The sequence below is a fragment of the Dreissena polymorpha genome, chromosome 12 (genome assembly GCF_020536995.1).
Source record: "Dreissena polymorpha isolate Duluth1 chromosome 12, UMN_Dpol_1.0, whole genome shotgun sequence".
NCBI classification, from domain to species: Eukaryota; Metazoa; Mollusca; class Bivalvia; order Myida; family Dreissenidae; genus Dreissena; species Dreissena polymorpha.
In genome coordinates, this window is record NC_068366.1 from 32,738,738 (window position 1) to 32,760,835 (window position 22,098).

A 22,098-nucleotide genomic window follows, 5' to 3' on the forward strand; every position below is an offset into this window, starting at 1 on the left:
GAGAAATTACTCCCACTAGCACAACCAGTACACGGATAATTATTTCTGGCACACAGACTTTCAGGATTTAAACTATGATTTTGTTGTTTTTTAACTACTTGAATTATTTCTTTTACAAGAAAATGCACGGTAAATGTATGGCTTTGTATTAATTCGTTAAATTGACGATGTTTATTATTGAGAACCCTTATACGTGATGATAATTACCGACTCGTATTTTAATAAAATGAAAATACATATTCATTAATGTAGAAAATGTTTGTACTAAAATGATATATTTTAATTATAATTAAGGCGTTTCAATGTTTTAATTCGTAATTTTATATACATTTATTGATTTAAAGGGATCTTTTCACGCTTTGGTAAATTGACAAAATTGAAAAAAGTTGTTTCAGATTCGCACATTTTCGTTTTAGTTATGATATTTGTGAGGAAACAGTAATACTGAACATTTACCATGGTCTAATATAGCCATTATATGCATCTTTTGACGATTTTAAAACCTAAAAATTATAAAGCGTTGCAACGCGAAACGATTGAATAATTTGGAGAGTTCTGTTTTTGTCGTTAAATTTTGTGAAACTACGAAGATTGCTTTTATAAGGTATAAAATACGTTAAGTATGTATACTCGGCGGAATAGCTCAGTAGGCTAAAGCGTTTTTACTTCAGGACTCTGGCAGGACTCCAGGGGTCACTGGTTCGAAACCTGCTCCGGGCAATGTTCTTTTCCTTTTTTTAATTTTATTCTTGATTTTTTACTGGAGCTTTTACGATCCAATGTTTACATTTATCAATATAAAGCATTTAATGAATAAGTTAAAAAATGCCAAAATCTGTGAAAAGGCCCCTTTAATACATGCCAGTATGCATATGTTTAACGATGCAATACCCATTGTTTTTGCCAACCAGTCAGTATGACTGAGCGGAAAAGCCCGATTGTTAACAATAACAATCACCGGTATATAAACAACTGATGATCAGGGAGAGTAAATTAAACAGTCGGCTGCATATAAGCCATCAATATGAAACTACTTTAAACCCAAAATCTTAACTTTAAATTAAAATTATATTGTGTGATTTATTTTGATGTGTTGTGTTTACTACTCCATTGTCGGGTTTACATTATTGTATTTGCATGTATAATTATTAAGTGTAAAATTGATAACCCGCCATGCGCATAACACTGCGCACCTTGCATGGAAGCCGATAGCGCCTATGGAGACATGAATGTCACGAATGAAAATATTGGTGCTTAAACAGTAAAGACATTACTTTAAATTGCTATTTCAATTTGAAGCCTACATCGGATGTATTGGGCTACTTGTTAGACAGGCAAAAATCATCAGAAGACCTTAAAGTGTATATTGTTATTTACCAACTTTCTAACCGCTTGTGCTATTGGGGTTTCCGGACGTTTCACCCCCAAGACGTTTCCTCCCCTAGACGTTTCTCCCCCAAGACGTTTCCTCCCCAGACGTTTCTCCCCCACTTTGGTTTCAGTGCAGACGTTTCCCCCCCGATAAATGTATGATTGTTTGGTTGAAGTTTATTCTTGATTTATTATCAAAATAATTATTTTGTTTATGAAGTTTTCAATTAACTTTATTTATGAAGCAGCTTGTTTGATTATTTGTTTGGTTTAACTGTGAATGGAATGCATGTAAATCATTAGTGTTGAGGAACTGTAGTTGTTTGTTGTTTTTAATCCAATTAATCCAATTAAATAGGGTCAATTGGTAATTTGATTAAATGGTTAAATCACATTTATATAAATTTCAAAACTGTTTTCCTTGTAACAGTTAAATATGATAAATAAATAAACTATATAATTGTCAACAATTTTATTTTTTTCATGCATTTATATGTATGTATATAATAAAATGATTGGATGTCACTGTGAAATACAACAGATGCATCTACGACTACCATAGTTTGGATTCAAAACCAATTATAGCACTGTGGATGCTATTTTCCTATTAAAGGCTTTTATAGATAAACATTTAGTACTAAAAAGAAACTATACTGTTGCTATATCAACCTTATGAAATGTTATGATTCAATATATTGAAACGGACTATGGTACAAGCTTATTAAGAGCGAAATAAACGGTAGATTGTTAAAAATTATTCGGTCTATGTATGATGAAGTGAAATTATGTGTAAGACATATGGGGACGTTGTCAGATTTCTTTAATTGCGAAGAGTTCACAGAAGATATTTGAAACGAATACTGGGTGTCAAAATGAGTACCGCTAATTCAGCTGTGTACGGGGAACTAGGGCGATACCCATTATATATAAATCGCTATGTACGAATAATAAAATATTTCATAAAAGTGTATACTGTTAAACAAACTAATTGTATATTATATATAACACCTTTTAATGTACTAGTTTGGTCACTTTAGCATTACTATGCATGTGCTTATTGCTTATTATATTGTCAGTTTTGTATATGTAACGATGAACTGTAAATGTTCAATATAAAGAAGTGAAACTCCAGCTGCTGGAACAGTATTGAATTTTCATTAAAAACAATTAGTTGGTCCTTTATTTAAGGCAAGTGACCGATTGCCCAAACAGTACAAAACAGCACAATACAGCACAATACAAACCAACATAAACACAAAATATGAATAAAGCTGGGGTCACCGCCTTGGAACGGTCAATGCAAAGCATTGGGGGTTTAAACCTGGTTATAGAGCGCTCAACCTCACACTTGGCCCAGCAATATTCATAATACATTGAAGTGTAAATAAAATTTAACGTCATAGCATTGTAACTCAAATTAAACAATAATAAAAGGGAATTAAAACGCATTCAATTTAATTACTATTTAATTACTCAATTGCATTGAAGATACAAGAGTAACAGAATTACAACTTTTTGACGAACGATCAAATAAAACTATTAACAATTGTCAACTACATTCCTTCTTTATAGAAAAGATTTGAGAATGTAGAATCATAGAGTTAATATCTCAGATAATCATCGCGCAAATACAGGAAGAAGCAGCAATAATGGGTGTAAAAATTCCATATTACATAGCTATCTGTTCTGTTCTGTTCCATATATAAAACTATAAATTAAGTCAAATCAAATCTATTCATTAATAATATTTAATACAGTGATAAACTATTTAAAAACGTTTTTTTGCATAATAATGTGCTAATCTCATCTTATCCCCCTGTCACCTAATCTCATCAATGCTGATTAAAGGGCCTGTATATTGCACCCATAATCTAGCTGTTATCTGTTGTACTACACTTGCTAATCTAATCAATGCTTGTTTATTGCACCCTAAGTGCCTAATATCTTGTATAATGGTAGGTGTGGTTGTTATTTAATATTAGCCAAATGATGAAAATGCTGTCACATTTTTTTGGCTTCAAATTAAATTAATTTTTAAATTGGAAGGTAAATGGTATTAATAAAGATCTATGACACACTGATAGTTATTTATCAAAATTATTTTTGAGAACTACAATTCAAAACTGGCTGTAATAAATTATAATTTTAATGTCATATAACAACTTTATTTACTCAAAAATAAAAATATGTTATAGTTATTATTCATTCTTAAAAATCATAACTTATGGCTTATCTTCATTGCATTATGTGAATTGGGAATAAGACATCAATTTGGGAATAAATTGTGTTTTATCAAAAGTGCATAATATGCAGTTTTATATGTTGTATTTATCTAGTTTTACAAATTATAATTAAAACATATCGCCTACTGAATGTAATAAGTCATGTAACTGACATTTTTATACATTTTTACTTTTTTCCATTTTTGTGTTTATTAAGGTGACATACATCAACTGATAAAATATTAAGTCAACCTTTTTGGTAAAAATAATGTTTTTATCCAATTTTCGAAATTGACATAACAAACGCATGTCATTTTCTGAATGTAAAAAGTAGCGTAAGTGACATTTTGTTAAATTTTCACGAGAAGCACAAAGATATTTTATTAAAATAATAAACATTTTTCCGTATTCAAATTTTCTGATTATAAAAGCATTATTTAAATTGATTTTACTTCGAAACTGGATTTTTTATTAATTAAAAAAAAATCCTCATAAAATGAAACAGTGTCCATGCCGTGCAAAAATACACTTTAAATGAAAAAAATTAAATCACTGTTAATGAACAAGTAATGGAAAATATCTTATTAAACTTAAATTATAGATTTGTTTGTAGCAACATGAATTCATTAATTCAATAATAGTAATTCTTTACTTTGTTACATACCATTCCACTTAAAATGATCATCAAAAAAAAAGGTGTTTGTTTACTCAATTGATTTATACAATAGTTATAATTGTTTAATTTGTAGCATACCATTCCACTTACAATGACCATCAAAGAACATCAAAGGTGTGCTTTTACTCAATTGATTAATACAATAGTTATAATTATTTTAATTTGTAACATACTTTTCCATTTAAAATGACCATCAAAGAACATCAAAGCTTTGATTTGACTCAATTTTTCAATGAGCTTACTTAATGCAAGAACAATTTAAGGCACTTATAAAATCAAGTATAATTAGATCTATTTAATTGTTAAATTTGTTAGAGGCTTCCCTTAACAACCATATAAAATCATTAATTAATATTTCAATTAGTCAGGACTCAACTAACATCATTTTTTTACACATAAAATGCACTCAATTAAAATACTAATACTTTATTTTCACTTTATTACAAATAACTGTTGCTAATATACATTTACATATTATGCAGACGTTTCACCCCCATATTGGGGGTGAAACGTCTGGGGAGGAAACGTCTGGGGAGGAAACGTCTTGGGGGAGAAACGTCTGCCACCCTGCTATTGGAAACTGTCAAAAGTTGTTCATATTATTAAGTTGTGTAAAGTATTAAGTTGTGACTGTGCATACACTTTTGAACAAGAAAATGGCATTTAATGTGATAAAAATAAAAAAATCAGTTCACAGCGGATAGTGGAACAGAAACTTGTGAGAAACAGGTCAGTTTTAAGCTCTTAACAACCATTTTACATATGAAGTTCTTCAAGTTGATATATTCATGGACGAACCATCTTTCTAACCTCTTAATATTTGACACATCAAATATAGTGACAATTAAGAGTGAAAAATAACTTGTTTCCACATGGCTGGCAACTTTAAGTTTAATTGTTATGTTAATCCTCTTTTGATAACAGATTTTTTGCAAGTTTCCAGCACAACCATATCATGTAAAACTCTCAATGCAGCCCAAACAATGATTACCTGCTTTCAAACCCTTTAGTGTACACCATTCAAAATTAATTCGCCCCATGATTTGACCATGGTAATGTGACTTATTACAGAAGCCGATTTGTGTAAATTGTCAAGCAAAGTTGAGAACGAAAATAAGACCATGTTTTTTTAAGTTTTTTAATAAAAATCATTAGGTATGTAAAAAGCATTAAGGAATACTATGATTTTTACATGTTTTATGATTAATCTACTTATTCTACAGGTTTTTGACGCATTTTTGTTGATTTGCCGCTACATGCCAGTTGCTGTAAACAAATTACTTATACACAAAAAACAGTGACGAAGTGCGTGTGCGAGCATGCGTATGAAATGTAAAAAAATCAAGGGTTCAAAAAGAGGTGAGGTTCGAGAAGAGGTACTTTAACGATATTTTGTTGCATTTTTTGTACGATAGTGTCTGATATTCTTCTACACAAAATATTATGGTTTATAACTAACCAGACCAGCATAATTGCTATCTACATGTGAAGTTAGGTGCATTAATTCAACTCTCAGCTTTACAACCCAAAGGGTTGCTGACAGTAGCAACGCGCTGTCTATTTTCTTTATGTTAAACAGGGCTATAGATAACAAGCATATTTGCGTTACCATGCAATTGAAATAACCAAAAACGTAATTAAATTAAAAATAAAGCGTACAAAAACACAAATACAAATTTAATAACGTAATTCCCGTAAAAAACATTGCGTCATGAAACGCAATTCTTACAAACACCTGGCATATTTTTTAGACTGGTTATTTTCTGTACAAAAATGTACCAGATAGTTTATAATTATGCCTACCTATGAAGAAAAGAAGGCAGTGTTTCCAGCGGCTTTCAATGGTTGGGGTATTATTGTAATTATTCGTTGACCTGTCTGATTTCTTCTTTCATTTTTAAGGTATTCAACTCAAAATGGAAAACGGGGTGCATCGCTTTAAACAGCCATAACTTCATCAATTGTGCAGCGATTTTCACGAGCTCGGTCTTATTCAACGTAGAAATGAATGAACTTTGATCAGAAATTCAGTAATTGTTTGTAGTTATGTACAGATACCTTTTTGAATTCCATTTGTATAAAAACTATAGTAACCTTAGTAAATTTTTATTATATATGTCATTCCCTAAATTACCCAGTTGAGTTAAAAAACTGGGAGTAAAAAACCCAATTAAAGGGACCTTTGCACAGATTTTGGCATGTTTTGAAGTTTGTCATTAAATGCTTTATATTGATAAATGTAAAAATTGGATCTAAAAAGCTCCAGTAAAAAATCAAGAATAAAATATAAAAAAAGGAAAAAAAGTAGCCCGCAGCAGGTTTCGAACCAGTGACCCCTGGAGTCCTGGAGTAAAAATCAATTAGACCCCTCGGCCATCCTGCCAAGTGTATATGAATGACGTATTTTATACTTTATATAAGCAATCTTCGTAGTTTCACAAAATTAAACGACAACAACACAACTCTCCAAATTACTTGTTTTCGCGTTGCAACGCTTTATAATTTTCAGGTTTTTAAATTGTCAAATGATGCATATAATGGCTTTATTAGACCATGGTAAATGTTCAGTATTACTGTTTTCTCACAAATATCATAACGAAAACGAAAATTTGCGAATCTGAAACAACTTTTTTCAATTTTGTCACTTTACCAAAATGTGAAAAGATCCCTTTAAGCTCAAAAGTAGGGGGTGAAATTTTTGCTAAAACTCTATTGAATTTACAAAACCCTATTGTTTTAAAAAAAGCAGGGGGTTGATTACCCAATATACCCCAAAAGTTATCTATAGCCCTGGTGCAAAATTTGATCACCACTGCAAGGGCTGAGGAACACTGTTACTGCAAAAACTTATCATGGCTTACCTGTCTAAAGCACAAACTCATGCAAATGGTACCATTAAAGCAAGAAATAATTGCTTTTATTTTCGTTGTTATTCTTTCGTACCAGGGCTTTTTTTCAGCTTTTTGGGAAGATAGCCCATGGCTTTGAAATTGGGAATTTTATTGGCATTTTCAAGAAATTGGGAAAATAAATTGGGTTAAAAACTACATGAATGAGTTCAGCATCTTTAATCACAAACACCATCATGATTAACAGTTTTCCACATAATAAGCTCTCACAAAGTCTTCACTCACATCAGGCACCATTTTATTAGGACGCGCTTAATCTTTTTCTGGAGAACTACTGCTTTCAACATGTTGAATATCAGTCAGCACTTTCCTTTCGGAAATCAATGATGCCATGCACAAAAGAGTCACTTGTTATTAAATTACAATCATTAACAATGGAAGGAGTTTCAATGGGAAGACTTGTTCTTCTGACGATGTTTGTTTATTTAATGACGTTTGCTTAAAAAAATAAACAGTTTTCCTTTTGCTGCCAGGTTTTTGCTTAGGAATCTTTATCACGTAATATTTGTAATTGCGCGACTCCTTTGTTTTCCATTCAGCAGAATCACAAAACACTTGAATTTCATCGCAAATATAATAAGCGCCAGGAACAACACGGAGAATATACAAATGTAGCGCATCCAAATTAAGGTGTAGTCTAAAGCCTGTAAGAGACTGGATCAGGCTACGCTTTGTTAAAATGCAAAATAGCCAATGTCATTAGCGTTTTTTTTCCCAAATGGGAATTTTTTAGCAAATTTTGGGAAAAAGTGCATATGGACTCCCAGAGTCGTCATAGCAAAAATTATCAAAGGGTCTGGGAGTCCGTTTATTATGCCCCCCTTCGAAGAAGAGGGGTATATTGCTTTGCTCATGTCGGTCGGTCGTTCGGTCCATCCACCAGGTGGTTGTCAGACGATAACTCAAGAACGCTTGGGCCTAGGATCATGAAACTTCATAGGTACATTGATCATGACTTGCAGATGACCCCTATTGATTTTGAGGTCACTAGGTCAAAGGTCAAGGTCACGGTGACCAGAAATAGTAAAATGGTTTCCGGATGATAACTCAAGAACGCATACGCCTAGGATCATGAAACTTCATGGGTAGATTGATCATGACTCGCAGATGACCCCTATTGATTTTGAGGTCACTAGGTCAAAGGTCAAGGTCACGGTGACCCGAAATAGTAAAATGGGTCTGTCTGTCAGTCGGTCCGTCCACCAGGTGGTTGTCAGACGATAACTCAAGAACGCTTGGGCCTAGGATCATGAAACTTCATAGGTGCATTGATCATGACTTGCAGATGACCCCTATTGATTTTGAGGTCACTAGGTCAAAGGTCAAGGTCACGGTGACCCGAACTAGTAAAATGGTTTCCGGATGATAACTCAAGAACGCATACGCCTAGGATCATGAAACTTCATGGGTAGATTGATCATGACTCGCAGATGACTCCTATTGATTTTGAGGTCACTAGGTCAAAGGTCAAGGTCACGGTGACCCAAAATAGTAAAATGAATTTCGGATGATAATTCAAGAACGATTTTGCCTAGGATCATGACACTTTATAGGTACATTGATCGTGACTCGCAGATGACCCCTATTGATTTTCAGGTCACTAGGTCAAAGGTCAAGGTCACTGTGACAAAAACATATTCACACAATGGCTGCCAGTACAACACACAGCCCATTTGGGGGGCATGCATGTTTTACAAACAGCCCTTGTATTGACTACCTGTGAAGTGAAATAGAACAAGGGTTTTTCATTGGTGGCTATGATCATTTGACTTGAAATAGTTGCCAACATTTAAACATTATATAAAAATGTATATGTACTGTTCATTTGTATTCACTCAAAGATATTTCTTTTTACAAAAAAATATAAACATAAATCAGCTTAAATTGCCAAAAACTTTGTTATTTATACCGTGGCAATGCACAACTTTGAAATTTCATATGAAGATGCACCTTCATGAGTTCTACACGCCACACCCATTTTTGGGTGATTAGGTCAAAGGTCAAGGTCACTGTGACCTCTAATATTTAAATAATATGACAAGCTTTCATTTATTCAAAACTGCACCTGCAGCCGAGCGTTGGCACCCGTTATGCGGTGCTCTTGTTTAACTTTGTAACAGTACCATTCCTAAAGGATATGAGTAATAACCATTTTTTTTTAAACAACAGGCATATGCCCCACGGCTTGTTTTAGGTGTTTGAAAATCACCGAAAACAATAATTAGCAAAAAATTACAAAGTGATGCTTGCATTATAGATAGCATATTTATTTGTGCTTAAAAATAAGAAAAAATATTATTCACTGCAGATCCAAAATATCACAATACATTATTGTTATCTGACAACTTTCATTAAAAAATCCAGTTTGGTCCAGACTTTTGCACCTTTATTGTATATTGCAATATTTCTAGACTGGATGACAAACAGCAAACATTTAAATTGCTCTCTGGTCTGGCTCCTATGCTTGGTACATATGGCATAAGACCCATTTTCGCATGACGTGACTCATAATCAGGAAACTTTTTATTGATACATGTCGCACATCAATACTGATCCATCTCAAAAACTGTTGCACTGTATATAAAGCATAAACTTTTCATTTTTTTAATTAGGAGAAAAAGTGTTCCATATTTTGTCAAAACACACTTCCATTTTTTTTACCTAAACTAAAGATCTTAATGTTCTCTGAACTACATAGTTTTTACTCTGCAATTGAATATTAAGGACTAGGCTTTCCATGAGGATGACATAACACTCTAAAATGAAGAAGCATAATTTATTACATGTACTGCTTTTAATCAGGACAAAGGGTTTATCCAAAATACATAAGAAGTGTTTATTTGTAGCTAGAATTATTTAAACTTTTCTTGAGTGAGAACATTTGGCAATGTGTTTTTAACTGCAAATTTAATTATTTTGCATTTGAAAATACTAATGACAATCGCTTGTTTACTAACCATTTTATTTAATAGTCATTGTTATTAAATAAAAAATGCATAAAAGTTGATAAAGATGTACATTGATCTAAAGTCCTCCAACCATAGGAATACCGTAAAAACGCAGTCATAAGTCGAGATTTTTTACCTCCAAAATTTGATTAAAAAACCGGTATCGACTTATGAGGTTGTCCATGAAAAAAATAATGAAATTCCATGAAAAAAATAATGAAATTCGACGAAGATTGATCCCCGCGGCAATAGTTGTTGTTGTTGTATAAAAAAAAATCGTTGATTTACGACTAACAAAACGTCGTATTTTTACTGATACTTCCCAATTAATATTATCACAGTTTGCAATAACTCTTGTTTTTATTTTGATAATTTAATCCAAAGTCTTCATGTAAGCAGGTGTTGTTTTTTTACTGTTCATGTAAACAAAGAATCAAGGACATCATTTAAAGTCTCGTGAAAATTCGCAATATGTGTGAATCGACAGTTTGACGTCATCAAAGGAAAGCCGTTTCCTGTCAAGAAGCCATAAAGAACACCTTTCTCGCCGACAAAATTGGATTCCTTTGTTTAGAGAAGCGATATGCTTAACCATGGTTTGTAACTCGCTTGCAATCGTTCCATTATGCTTGAGCACGTGTATAGCTCCGCCTTTGAAACTGTTTCAGAGAAAAAGGTGGAGTTAGCGGTCTCTTGGGTATGTCAATCATTGTTATAAAAACACGTTTTACCGAGACACTAATCAATTGTTTTGACAGTCAGATTAAAAGTACAAAGATTGGAATACAGTGATAATATTGTTTCATCGGATTAAAAGCGGAAAATAGTTTGTGGATAATTACTAGCGTGGATTATTGAGTGCAACCATTTATTAATTAGATAAACAAAAACACAACTGGAGTTACGATAAATCTTTGAAAATGCCTGGCAAACGCAAACGCCAGGCTTATGACAATGCATTTAAATTACGTGTGATAGAGTTTCCGGAGAATTTAAATAACAACAGTGCTGCTGAACGTGAGTTTGGTATAAGTGAGAAACTAGTGCGTCATTGACGTCATGTGCAATGTATAGAATACTACGGCAACTTCATGTACATTTTAAATGGCGTCCGTTTATGAAATTCGTAAACAGAAAATTTCTGACTCGACTTATGAAGCTAACATACTCAAAATCTCCAATTTTGGTACCAAAGTATACCCCCCGACTTATGAGCCGGGTAGACTTATGACTGCGTTTTTACGGTACTTAGTGCTTTTAAATGAATTTAAATTTATCATGTTTCTCAATACCATTTACCAAAAATTTGTGTGTCGGCAGTAAGTGATTCTCTTTTGTTTCGGTGTGAGTAAACAATAGAGGCAAATGAGCTGTTAGGGTTCCTTCTTATTTTTCCCTTGAATGGTAGACATGTATTTAGGAATGAACGTTTAATAGGGCATGCATGTAAAATGGAACAAATATGGTAACTTGAAAACTGGAAGAGATATCAGGCTTTTATTTTGCCGTTTTGGGAAAAAGTGCCCATTTGGGATTGGGCATTTTTTGATTGAAAAGTCTGCTGATTTAGAACAAAAATAAATCCATATTACTCTTAAAAATAATTAAAATGATAAGAACAAAATCATATAAATTATAGTAATATAGTTTCATACTTTGTTAGATGTAATTGACATACCATTTAGGTATAATTATCATAATGGACTTATTTTGTTTCTAGTTTTTGTATTGCTTTTTTTGGAAATTTGCAGGCAAATTTTTTTTTTTTTTTACAATTTTATTTTGGGAGTTTTTTTTTACAATTTTATTTTGGGAATGGGTCTGTTTATCGGACACGTAGATACGTTAGGAAAAGGCCTGGGTATCAACTTCAAACTTGATTGAGGAAGTGCAATGAGCAAGAGACATAAGTCATGCTTTCATATTTTAACAGTTGTTACCCTTTTGTTGTTGTTGTTAATGTTTTGTTTGTTTGTTTTAAGGAAAGGTTCCATCTGTTATTCCCATAACTCTGATAATTGTGTATTTGTAAAGACTGACACCCTTTTTTTAAATGTATAAAGTGTGTTTGCTTCAAGAATTTTTCCACAGCAGCCATTAAATAATCTTTGACTAAAGTATCACACCATTTTTATTCACATTTCGTTTACAAAGATCTTTTTCAATGGCACAGGAAGATTGTTTGGTTATATGAAATCAGATAGTGACAGAACCTGTTCTTTATATTTATAAAAGAGCAGGGACGGATCCAGGATTTCTGGTTAGGGGGGGGGGCGGGATATTTGCTGGGGTGTAGGGGGCCGATAGGGCCCCCGATGGGTGCAGGGCAAAGCCTTCCTAGGGGGTCCAGGGGCGCGAAGCCCCCTGGAAGCTCCACGATTTTAGTGATTTTGAAGGCTTTGACAACCACTTCTCGAGCTTTGTTGACATAAAATGCAGCAAAAAGAGAATCAATGTGCAAAAAGAGGGATACATCAGAATCGCAAAGCTCGACTTGAAAAACTGGGCGACAGAGAGTCTTAAGTTAAAACATTTAGTGTTATTATTTGGAAATGTTTTGTACGAAAAACAAGAAAAATGAGTTTAAATAGGTGATTTATATCAAGTTAAGTGTTAAACATCAAATGAATTGACTTTATTTTGGCGATTTTAGGGGGCCAGTACGCTGCGTCAGCCCCCCCCTTGGATCCACTTGCGAAGAGTACTGGTAATGTACATTTCTTTAAACAAAATAGACTGGGTTTGTAGTCATTCACATTCATTTCAAGAAGCAGTTAAAGGGGCCAGGCCTTTTCACGTTATGGTAAATTTATAACAAAATTAAACAAATTGTTTCAGATTCACAAAATTTTTGTTGAAGTTATGATATTTGTGAGGAAACAGTAATACTGAACATTGACCATTCTCTAAAATATCCATTATATGCATCTTTTGACGGTTTAAATACCAGAAAATTATAAAGCGTTGCAACGCAAAACGATTGAATAATTTGGAGAGTTCTATTGTTGTCGTTATATTTTGTGATACTATGAGGATTGCTTATATAAAGTATAAAATACATAACTAATTGTATGAGCACGGATGGCCAAGTGGTCTAAGCGATAGACTTTTACTCCAGGGGTCAGTGGTTTGAGCCCAGTTGAGGGTTACTTTTTTTCTGTCTTTAATTTTATTCTTGTTTTTTTTACTGGTGCTTTTTAGATCCTGAATGTTTGCATTTATCATTATATAAAGCATTTAATGACACACATGAACTCAAGTGAAATTCAAAACTAAAACCAACTTCATCAATATTTAACTTAATCAGTCACATTAACTAAATATTTGGTAACTAATGCATTTTGAAACGAAATTGTGAATATTAACTACTCAGGCGATTTCAATATTTGCTTAATTAACGCAAAGGTATTGAAGATTATAGATTACAATGGCACAGTGTTTATTTTATTTTCCATTCATTTAAGAATTGAAAAGGGCAACACTCTGAATGGGGAACTTTTCAGATGTTAAGTATTTAATGGGGTTGGATATATTGGCATCTAAACTTTGTTTTCTCAGGTAAAAATACATTCATATTATGATTGCTGTTGTTTTGAAAAGTGTTCTGTGGCGTCTCATCTGGATCCAAACTGTTTGCAAAGGCCTTTAAAATTCAGCTCCAGCGCTTTAAGGGTTAAATAGCCAGTCAGAAAAATAATTCTTAAAATCGTTCCAAATAAAACTTTTGGCTGATTATAAGTTTTTTCACAACAGTAAATGTAAAACAAGTAAAGAAATTGATTATTAATAATTTTTGATAACATAATGCTTACAAGTGTTAGTAAAAATTGATTTTTAACCCAAAACAAAACTTATTATCATATGCAAATATTGTACAAACTAACTGTTAGAAGACATGAACTGTTGGATGTAGAACAAGTTTTTGAATTTGAACCATTTTTATATTATTGTCTTTATGAGTTACATACTCTGTGCATACCTTATAAACAATTGGTGGAATTATTGTGGTCTTGGCTGATATCTTTCTGCTTTAAAAGTGAGTGAAATTTTACTTTAATGCCGTGCGAAAGTTTCATAAACAGGCACTTAAAATAACCATCAAATAGGACCAAAGTCGTATCTGGATCTCTACAACTTTGCTAAAATCCATCCATTCTGCAGGTACAAACTATGCCTTTTCATCCAGGCCATCCTTAAAATATTGTTTGTTTTGTATAACCCAAACAAACTGCCCCTACCCCAAATATTTTTGAGTTGTATATGATTTTTTGTTCCCAAGTTCACTGGAAAGACATTCGAGTGTTAACTCCCATGCTGCATCTTTTTGGCAACACCCTAAAGTTGCTCTTCAATCAGCTTTAAACAACTTTCAATTCATCCTCTTTGTTATGGCTTCACAAATGATAAGGGTGGATGTTATATGAACTGTTTTTATTGGACAGTCTTTAAGTGTATTCATCATTGATCATCAATCATCTACATTACAAAAAAAAATAAAATAAAATTGATTAAACGTAACCTACCTACACACATACCCTGCTATGGGCCACATTATATCAAAGTGTTTGTAAAGGAGGTGAGTCTCATTGAGGTAATAATGGTTGATACAACATGTGATTTTTAACCCGTTCCATTTTGACGCATTTGTAGTTCCTTAGAAAGTTAAATTTAATTATAGACCTTTCTTACTAAATTCAAGTTTATAAGGCTATATTTACAACCTTAGATACTGATGAGCAGCAAACAGCATAAAACCTGAACGGACTGCAAGTTACTTGCAGGCTGTTCTGGTTTTATGCTGTTTGCACATAGCTGTTTTTTTATTTGCTTCCGAATGGGAAAGGGTCTAGGATTTTAAATGTGCTATTTTGGAGGTGCCAAAGATAAGTGTTCCTGTGTTTCAACGTCGTCTAGGTCATTCTCGAATTAGTCTATTAAATATTTCATTTCAAAACAGTCGCATTTAGATATGTTGTGCCCTCTATTAAACATGGCAGATTTTATTATTTGGTTACTGTCATTAGTTAAATGTAGGTTATTCTTTGACATCTGTTGCTAATCTCTCATTTCAACATTTTTTATATAAGCTTTATAAAACTTAATGCAAATGTTTGTATAACTAATATCTTACACAAATTGATAAATGGTTAAATGGCGCATTGAGTTGTGTTGTGACAGCCCTTGAATGATCAAATATTAGTCTTTTTATGTGTAACTACCTTTTACAAGTAAGTCTTACCTTATTATAGGATCTTTTCAAAAATGAGGGCAGAAATTTATCATAAATGGTTCAAAAGCGTTAATAAACCAAATCCACCTTGGACTATATAGTTAAAGGGGCCTTTTCACTGATTTTGGCATTTTTTAACTTATTCATTAAATGCTTTATATCGATAAATGTAAAACATTGGATCGTAAAAGCTCCAGTAAAAAATCAAGAATAAAATTAAAAAAAGGAAAAGAACATTGCCCGGACCAGGTTTTGAACCAGTGACCCCTGGAGTCCTGCCAGAGTCCTAAAGTAAAAATGCTTTAGCCTACTGAGCTATTCCGCCGAGTACACATATTTGACGTATTTTATACCTTATATAAGCAATCTTCGTAGTTTCACAAAATTTAACGACAAAAACAGAACTCTCCAAATTATTCAATCGTTTCGCGTTGCAACGCTTTATAATTTTTAGGTTTTAAAATCGTCAAAAGATGCATATAATGGCTATATTAGACCATGGTAAATGTTCAGTATTACTGTTTCCTCACAAATATCATAACTAAAACGAAAATTTGCGAATCTGAAACAACTTTTTTCAATTTTGTCAATTTACCAAAGCGTGAAAAGATCCCTTTAAGGCCTTTGCACTATTTGAAATAATTATTTTCATCAGTTTTCATATAGGCAATCAAATTTCATGTTGAAATTTGGAGTTGTTATTTTTATACCAGTTGCATATTTTATCAAATTGTCATAGGAGGTGTATAATTAAGGCCCTTGATTTATATAACAATGGCGATCATTAGCAGTTTTTGGTCTCAGTCAGGTCAGCATTTTCAAACAATTTTAAAGATTGCTTTAAACCCAGGGAGAAAGTATAACTTATACAGAAACAGCCTCACTAACAGGGTTCAATTTTAATGAAAATCATTGAGAATGGTTATCTTGACAATATCTAGGCAAAGATTAAATCTGGGTCAAGTAAGGTCACAAAAAAGTCACTGGGTCCAATCTTTAAAACAATAAAATTATCACTTTAAAAGTAACATTTTTGACGAAGAATCTTGGTGGAACCTCAGGTCAGAATATTACCGGTAATCATAACAATATTAATTAATTAAGGTCAAGTATGGATCTTGTTTAATTAAGGTCAAAAACTTGGTGACCAGGTCAAGCCTTCAACGATCTGCACACCTTGAACCTAGGTCAGGGCTTAAGGCCATCACAAACCTCTTCTTCTCAATTATATCAATTAGTTAATTAATGTAGTTTATAGTTAAATTAGACAAAATATTCGGACCAGAAAAAAGTTTGAAATTTCAATTAATTGGAAATAACAGTGAAATAATTTCAACTTTGTCACTAATTAAACATATTTTGCTTCCATGCCTTTCTTTGGTATTTTAATATTTTAATATTCACACTGTTCTTGTTTGTAAAATGTTTTATCAGCTCAAGCTAGCAAAAATGGTCAAAATAGCGGGCCTTTGAACTGTAATACAGTAGTGCTTATCATGTTTTCATTCCAACTTAATTTTATTCCCCTGCCCCATTGTATTCATGAAAGATTATAATGGCGATAATCCTTCATTGAACCAAGACCAGTGTCCGCTTCATATGTTATGAAATTATATCACTACAGCAATAGTTAAGGCTTTATGGCTTGTAAAATTATTTGTATATGATTAAAATGAATATACAGGACATTAAAATTGACAATGGTTTATGGTTTCTGTTGAAAGGGACATCAATACACTAAAGTCATTGTTGGCCTCTTAACTTGACTTAATTATGTTAGAAAACTAGTAAAGTAAACATAAATGAAAAGGACTTGAGATAAATTATGCTATCGTATTGTACATGACTTTATTACTATACATGACATTCATTAATAAATTGTCTCGTTGTAGATGTATTAGGTTGATCTTTGATGGTAAATCAAGCAATATTACAGAATACCGTTAGGGCCATTATGGTTACACATTTAAATCCAGAGGGTGACAATGCGATAGTGCGATAGCACAATGGCGACAATGCGATAGTACGATGGCGACAACGCTAAATCAGAGGGCGACAATGAGATAGTACGATAGTACAATGGCAACAATGCGATAGTACAATGGCGACAATGCGACAACGCTATAGTACGATGGCGACAATCAGACAGTCATATTGTACTGTCGCCATCGTATCATCACATTATCGCCATCGTACTATCGCATTGTCGCCATCGTACTTTCGCATTGTCGTTCAGTCGTCATCGTATTATGGTATTGTCGCCATCTCACCTAAATTAGTTACTGAATTTTTCACAATCTGCTTGTTTTTTATTGCAATATTTAAATGAATCATCACAATTTTATTAAAATGAAACTGTCCAAAATGAAATAAATACTATGTAAAAAAAAACTATTAGTTAAAATGAATTAAATATACTCATGAACCGTCATTTTGTCACACAGATTGCATTACACTGTTTGCAAATAAATGCAAATAATTCTAAAAATACAACTTTATACAGTTGTTGCTGTTTTTCAAACTTTTGATTTTATAATAATTCTATACAGTTTAATAATTATTTACCGATTGTCATTTTGCCTCATACACTGAATTTAAGCGTTTAACCCTTTGCATGCTGGGAAATTTGTCGTCTGCTAAAATGTTGTCTGCTGAATTTCTAAAATTTTCTTCAATTTTTTTCAAAGAATACTATCAGAATAGCAAACTGTTTTGATCTTGATGAGACGCCACATTCTCCAAACTGTTTGCAAAGGCCTTCAAAATTCGGTTCCAGCACTGAAAGAGTTAATATTTATATTATGACCTTGCTTGTGGTCCTTTACTTGTAAGGGGTTTACTGCCAGATAAGGGAATGAGGTATCGATATTTTCAGGGCTCAGAGTAGTAAGGGGCTAACTGCCAGATAAGGGGCTAGGGGATCCAGATTTGTACGGTTGAGTGATATAGCTACTCTGTCTGATAGAGAAGCATATGAAAATACAATGCCTGTGTGCTAAACCAATGCTTTGTCCGCTCTTCAGTGACGACGTTTGTTTATCCTGCTCAATTTTTCACCTGTTATTGATTTGTTGCATATTTAAAATGTAGAGCATTGCAATCTTTGAGAGATCTAATCTTGTGTAGTCCTTAAAGATATAATGTTCAGTTTTTTGTTGTATGTAAATATTGGGAGGAATTTGGTTTGTCCCATATTCCTTTCCTGCAAGAAATCCACTTGTACGATGTCATATCAGTCTACAGTAAAAGCTCAAAATTATCAAACTTCTGCATATTTTTTGTTGATGTAAGATATAATATACTTAAATGATGTTATCATGAAATCATTTGGATTTTTTTTTTTTATAAACCCACAAACAAGTATTTCATATTTATAGGTTTCATAAAGCGTTGCTTCGCAGAATTTACAATGACTTGTTTGATGGAAGCAAATTCAATTTTTAATAATAATGCTTTGAAGATCGTGAGACAATATTTTTTGTCAGTAGTAGCAGCTACCTTGTTTATAGTTCATAGTATAAGTCATATAATTCACATGCTGGCAGAGTTTTAATTATATACTTGATTTTACAACATCCTGTTGAATAAAATATGTGTTGTGCCTAAAATATTCCAGCATTTTTTTAAATTTATTAGATTTGTATATTTCTTATTTTTTTGCAGTGTACTCTTAAAGGGGCCTTTTCACAGATTTTTGCATTTTTTAACTTATTCATTAAATGCTTTATATCGATAAATGTAAACATTGGATCGTAAAAGCTCCAGTAAAAAATCAAGAATAAAATTAAAAAAAGGAAAAGAACTTTGCTCGGACCAGGTTTCGAACCAGTGACCCCTGGAGTCCTGCCAGAGTCCTGAAGTAAAAACGCTTTAGCCTACTGAGCTATTCCGCCGAGTACGCATGCTGAACGTATTTTATACCTTATATAAGCAATCTTCGTAGTTTCACAAAATTTAACGACAAAAACAGAACTCTCCAAATTATTCAATCGTTTCGCGTTGCAACGCTTTATAATTTTTAGGTTTTAAAATCGTCAAAAGATGCATATAATGGCTCTATTAGACCATGGTAAATGTTCAGTATTACTGTTTCCTCACAAATATCATAACTAAAACGAAAATTTGCGAATCTGAAACAACTTTTTTCAATTTTGTCAATTTACCAAAGCGTGAAAAGATCCCTTTAATAGAAAACAAACGGCAACATTGGTAAATATTGGTTAATATCTTACTCGTAATTAACTTATTAAAATATTATCTTTCAAAAGCATAGAACTGTGTGATAGTTGTTCTTTGCTTAAACAAAAGGTTCTTCAGTCCTATAGTTGCAACAAAATCAATAATGCTTACATGATTGCGACTCTGATCGCTATATTGTTACAACAATTAAAACAATTACTCTTGTAGTGAGACAAACCCATTGGGTTAAAGTTCAGAAGTGTTTGACAATTATTATGTCAGTAATCTGTTTTTAATCGTTTCTGCTAAGCATTGAAAAGATCATACACACAAACTGAATTTGTATGCATGCTTTATAGTGAAGATTTGAAGTGAAATACTTGAAATCAAAATTTTGTGTTTTGTTAAATATGGAAGTAAATTGAGAAAAATGGGAGCTATAATATGGTCCCAAGTCTACAGACTATTTGGATTAGAAATTAGAAGTGTTAAGTGGGATATGTAAGTCATTTTGTGATAAATTGAGCAATATAAGGTGGTACTTTAGATGAATTTGTTTTACGTTATCGATTTGTGTACTGTTTTGGGCAAAAACGCTGAAAACCATGCATGTTTGATGATGTCTTTGGCTGGCCAGATAAATATGTTTTGAATATGTTTTGTTATTCTGTAGGTATATTCCAAAATGTGTTTAAGTAAGAGTTTATTTACATGTTCCAAAATAATGGTGGTATTTTGTTAAAATAGAGCAGCTGCTGATTTGAGTGGGTAAGAGAGCTATATTCTGAGGAGTGAACATTTTTGTCCATACTGTTTAATACATATCAGTGAACGGAAACAAACAACAACTGCAACAGATACCAAAATGTTCCCCTGAAGGAGGGCATATAGTGATCGGACTGTCCGTCTGTCTGTCCGTCACACATTTGCGTTTAGGTTTCGAAAAATGCTGATAACTTCTATGTCGCTTCAGATAGCAATTTCATATTTGGCATGCATTTGTCTATGAACAAGGCCTTTCCATACGCACACAAAATTTGACCCCTATGACCTTGACCTTGAACTTAGGGTCTGTGTTTAGGTTTAGAAATCTGCGTTTAGGTTTCGAAAAAAGCTCATTACTTTTATGTCACTTCAGATAGCAATTTCATATTTGGCATGCATGTGTATATGGACAAGACCTTCACAAATTTTGACCCCTGTGACCTTGAACTTGAACTTAGAGTCCGCATTTAGGTTTCGAAATCTGTGTTTAGGTTTCGAAAAAAGCTCATAACTTCTATCAAGCGTTTATAGGGGGCATAAGTCATCCTATGGTGACAGCTCTTGTTTCTGACTGACAGGAAACAGCCCAACTATTGTACTTAATTCATTGAAAGTAAATTGTGTACCCTAAATCAATGTTGATTTACACATAATAAATACACATTGAATAGAATTTACTCATAACAACCATCAACTCTCTGCTGAATGTTAAAATGTACAGATTAAATAGTCTTTGTAGATTCTTTATGCTGATGGCTGTATTTATTGTCAGATCTTTTTTTTGAAGCAATATCAAAAGGAAAACTGACTGATAAAAGCAGTGAACAAACATGGGTTGCGACATACAGGATTAATACAAACAGAAATACATTGAAGTTTTGAACAAAATAAACTCACAGTAGTTTTTTGTTTGTTGAATTTCTGGACTAAAATGAAGCAAAGGGTCAAGGTCACTTTAGAAAACCTGGACTTACTTAAGTCCTTCAGTGCCTTCTGAAAGTATACAAATGAACTTCTCCAAGGCAAGTCCTAAATGTAATTGATGTCTAGCTTTATCCATGGATATAAGCACATTGTCAATTGAACCTTGTCATACGGCACTTGTTAAAAGGATTCTGTATAAAACATGGACAGATACAATTGGTTTAAAAAGAATATTTGCTCTGATCAATCTCACCTTAGCGAAATGTTGTTAATGATTTCATGAACACTTCAAGCCAATCAGGAATTGTTCATGAACCGTTCTCAAAAAGTTCCTGATCTTGGTTCATGAACTTTTGGACATGAACTGTTCTTAAGACACTTTCATGAACAGTTTATGCATTTTTGTTGAACACTTCAAAGTTCATGAACAGTTCTTCATCTAACCATAAATACTTAGTAATGAACATTTCATGAACAATTATTTCCGATGACTTATCTGAGACAGACTTTGAGGATCCATCATGAATAATTCATGAATTCCTTTGTGCTAGATGTTTCATAAATATTTTTGAAAGTAATATTGAAATGTCTAGCATACTAATCTTGTAGATTTGTGAAACCTGTGAAGTTAGTATGAATATGCATAGTATTTTCACCACTGTAAGTAAGAGTTCTTGACCTGTTCTAGAGAATTTTAAGAACATGTGTACAAGAACTGTTCAAGAACTGCCTTCAGGAACAGTTCAATAACTTTTTAAGGACCTTTCCTGTTCTTGAATTATTCTTAAACTATTCTTGAACACTTTAAGAACTTTTTTGAACAACATGTTTCCTTCTGATGTTCTTAAACAGGTCTACACAATGTTTTTGAACA

At 32.8% G+C, this 22,098-nt stretch overlaps 1 protein-coding gene across 3 annotated transcripts in view; it reads left to right on the forward strand.

Moving 5' to 3' along the window:
* Positions 1-1,167: 1,167 nt before the first annotated feature.
* Positions 1,168-22,098, forward strand: part of LOC127853400 (serine/threonine-protein kinase 33-like) — a 64,848-nt gene continuing 43,917 nt past the window's right edge. Inside the window, exons 1-2 of one of the 3 annotated variants that reach the window (XM_052387913.1) lie at positions 4,844-4,998; positions 12,780-12,833. The gene's annotated coding sequence lies outside the window, so the exon portion shown is untranslated. Of the gene's footprint in view, positions 1,362-4,843; positions 4,999-12,779; positions 12,834-22,098 lie in introns of those variants that run through there. The other 2 variants (XM_052387915.1, XM_052387914.1) reach the window with 2 other exon arrangements.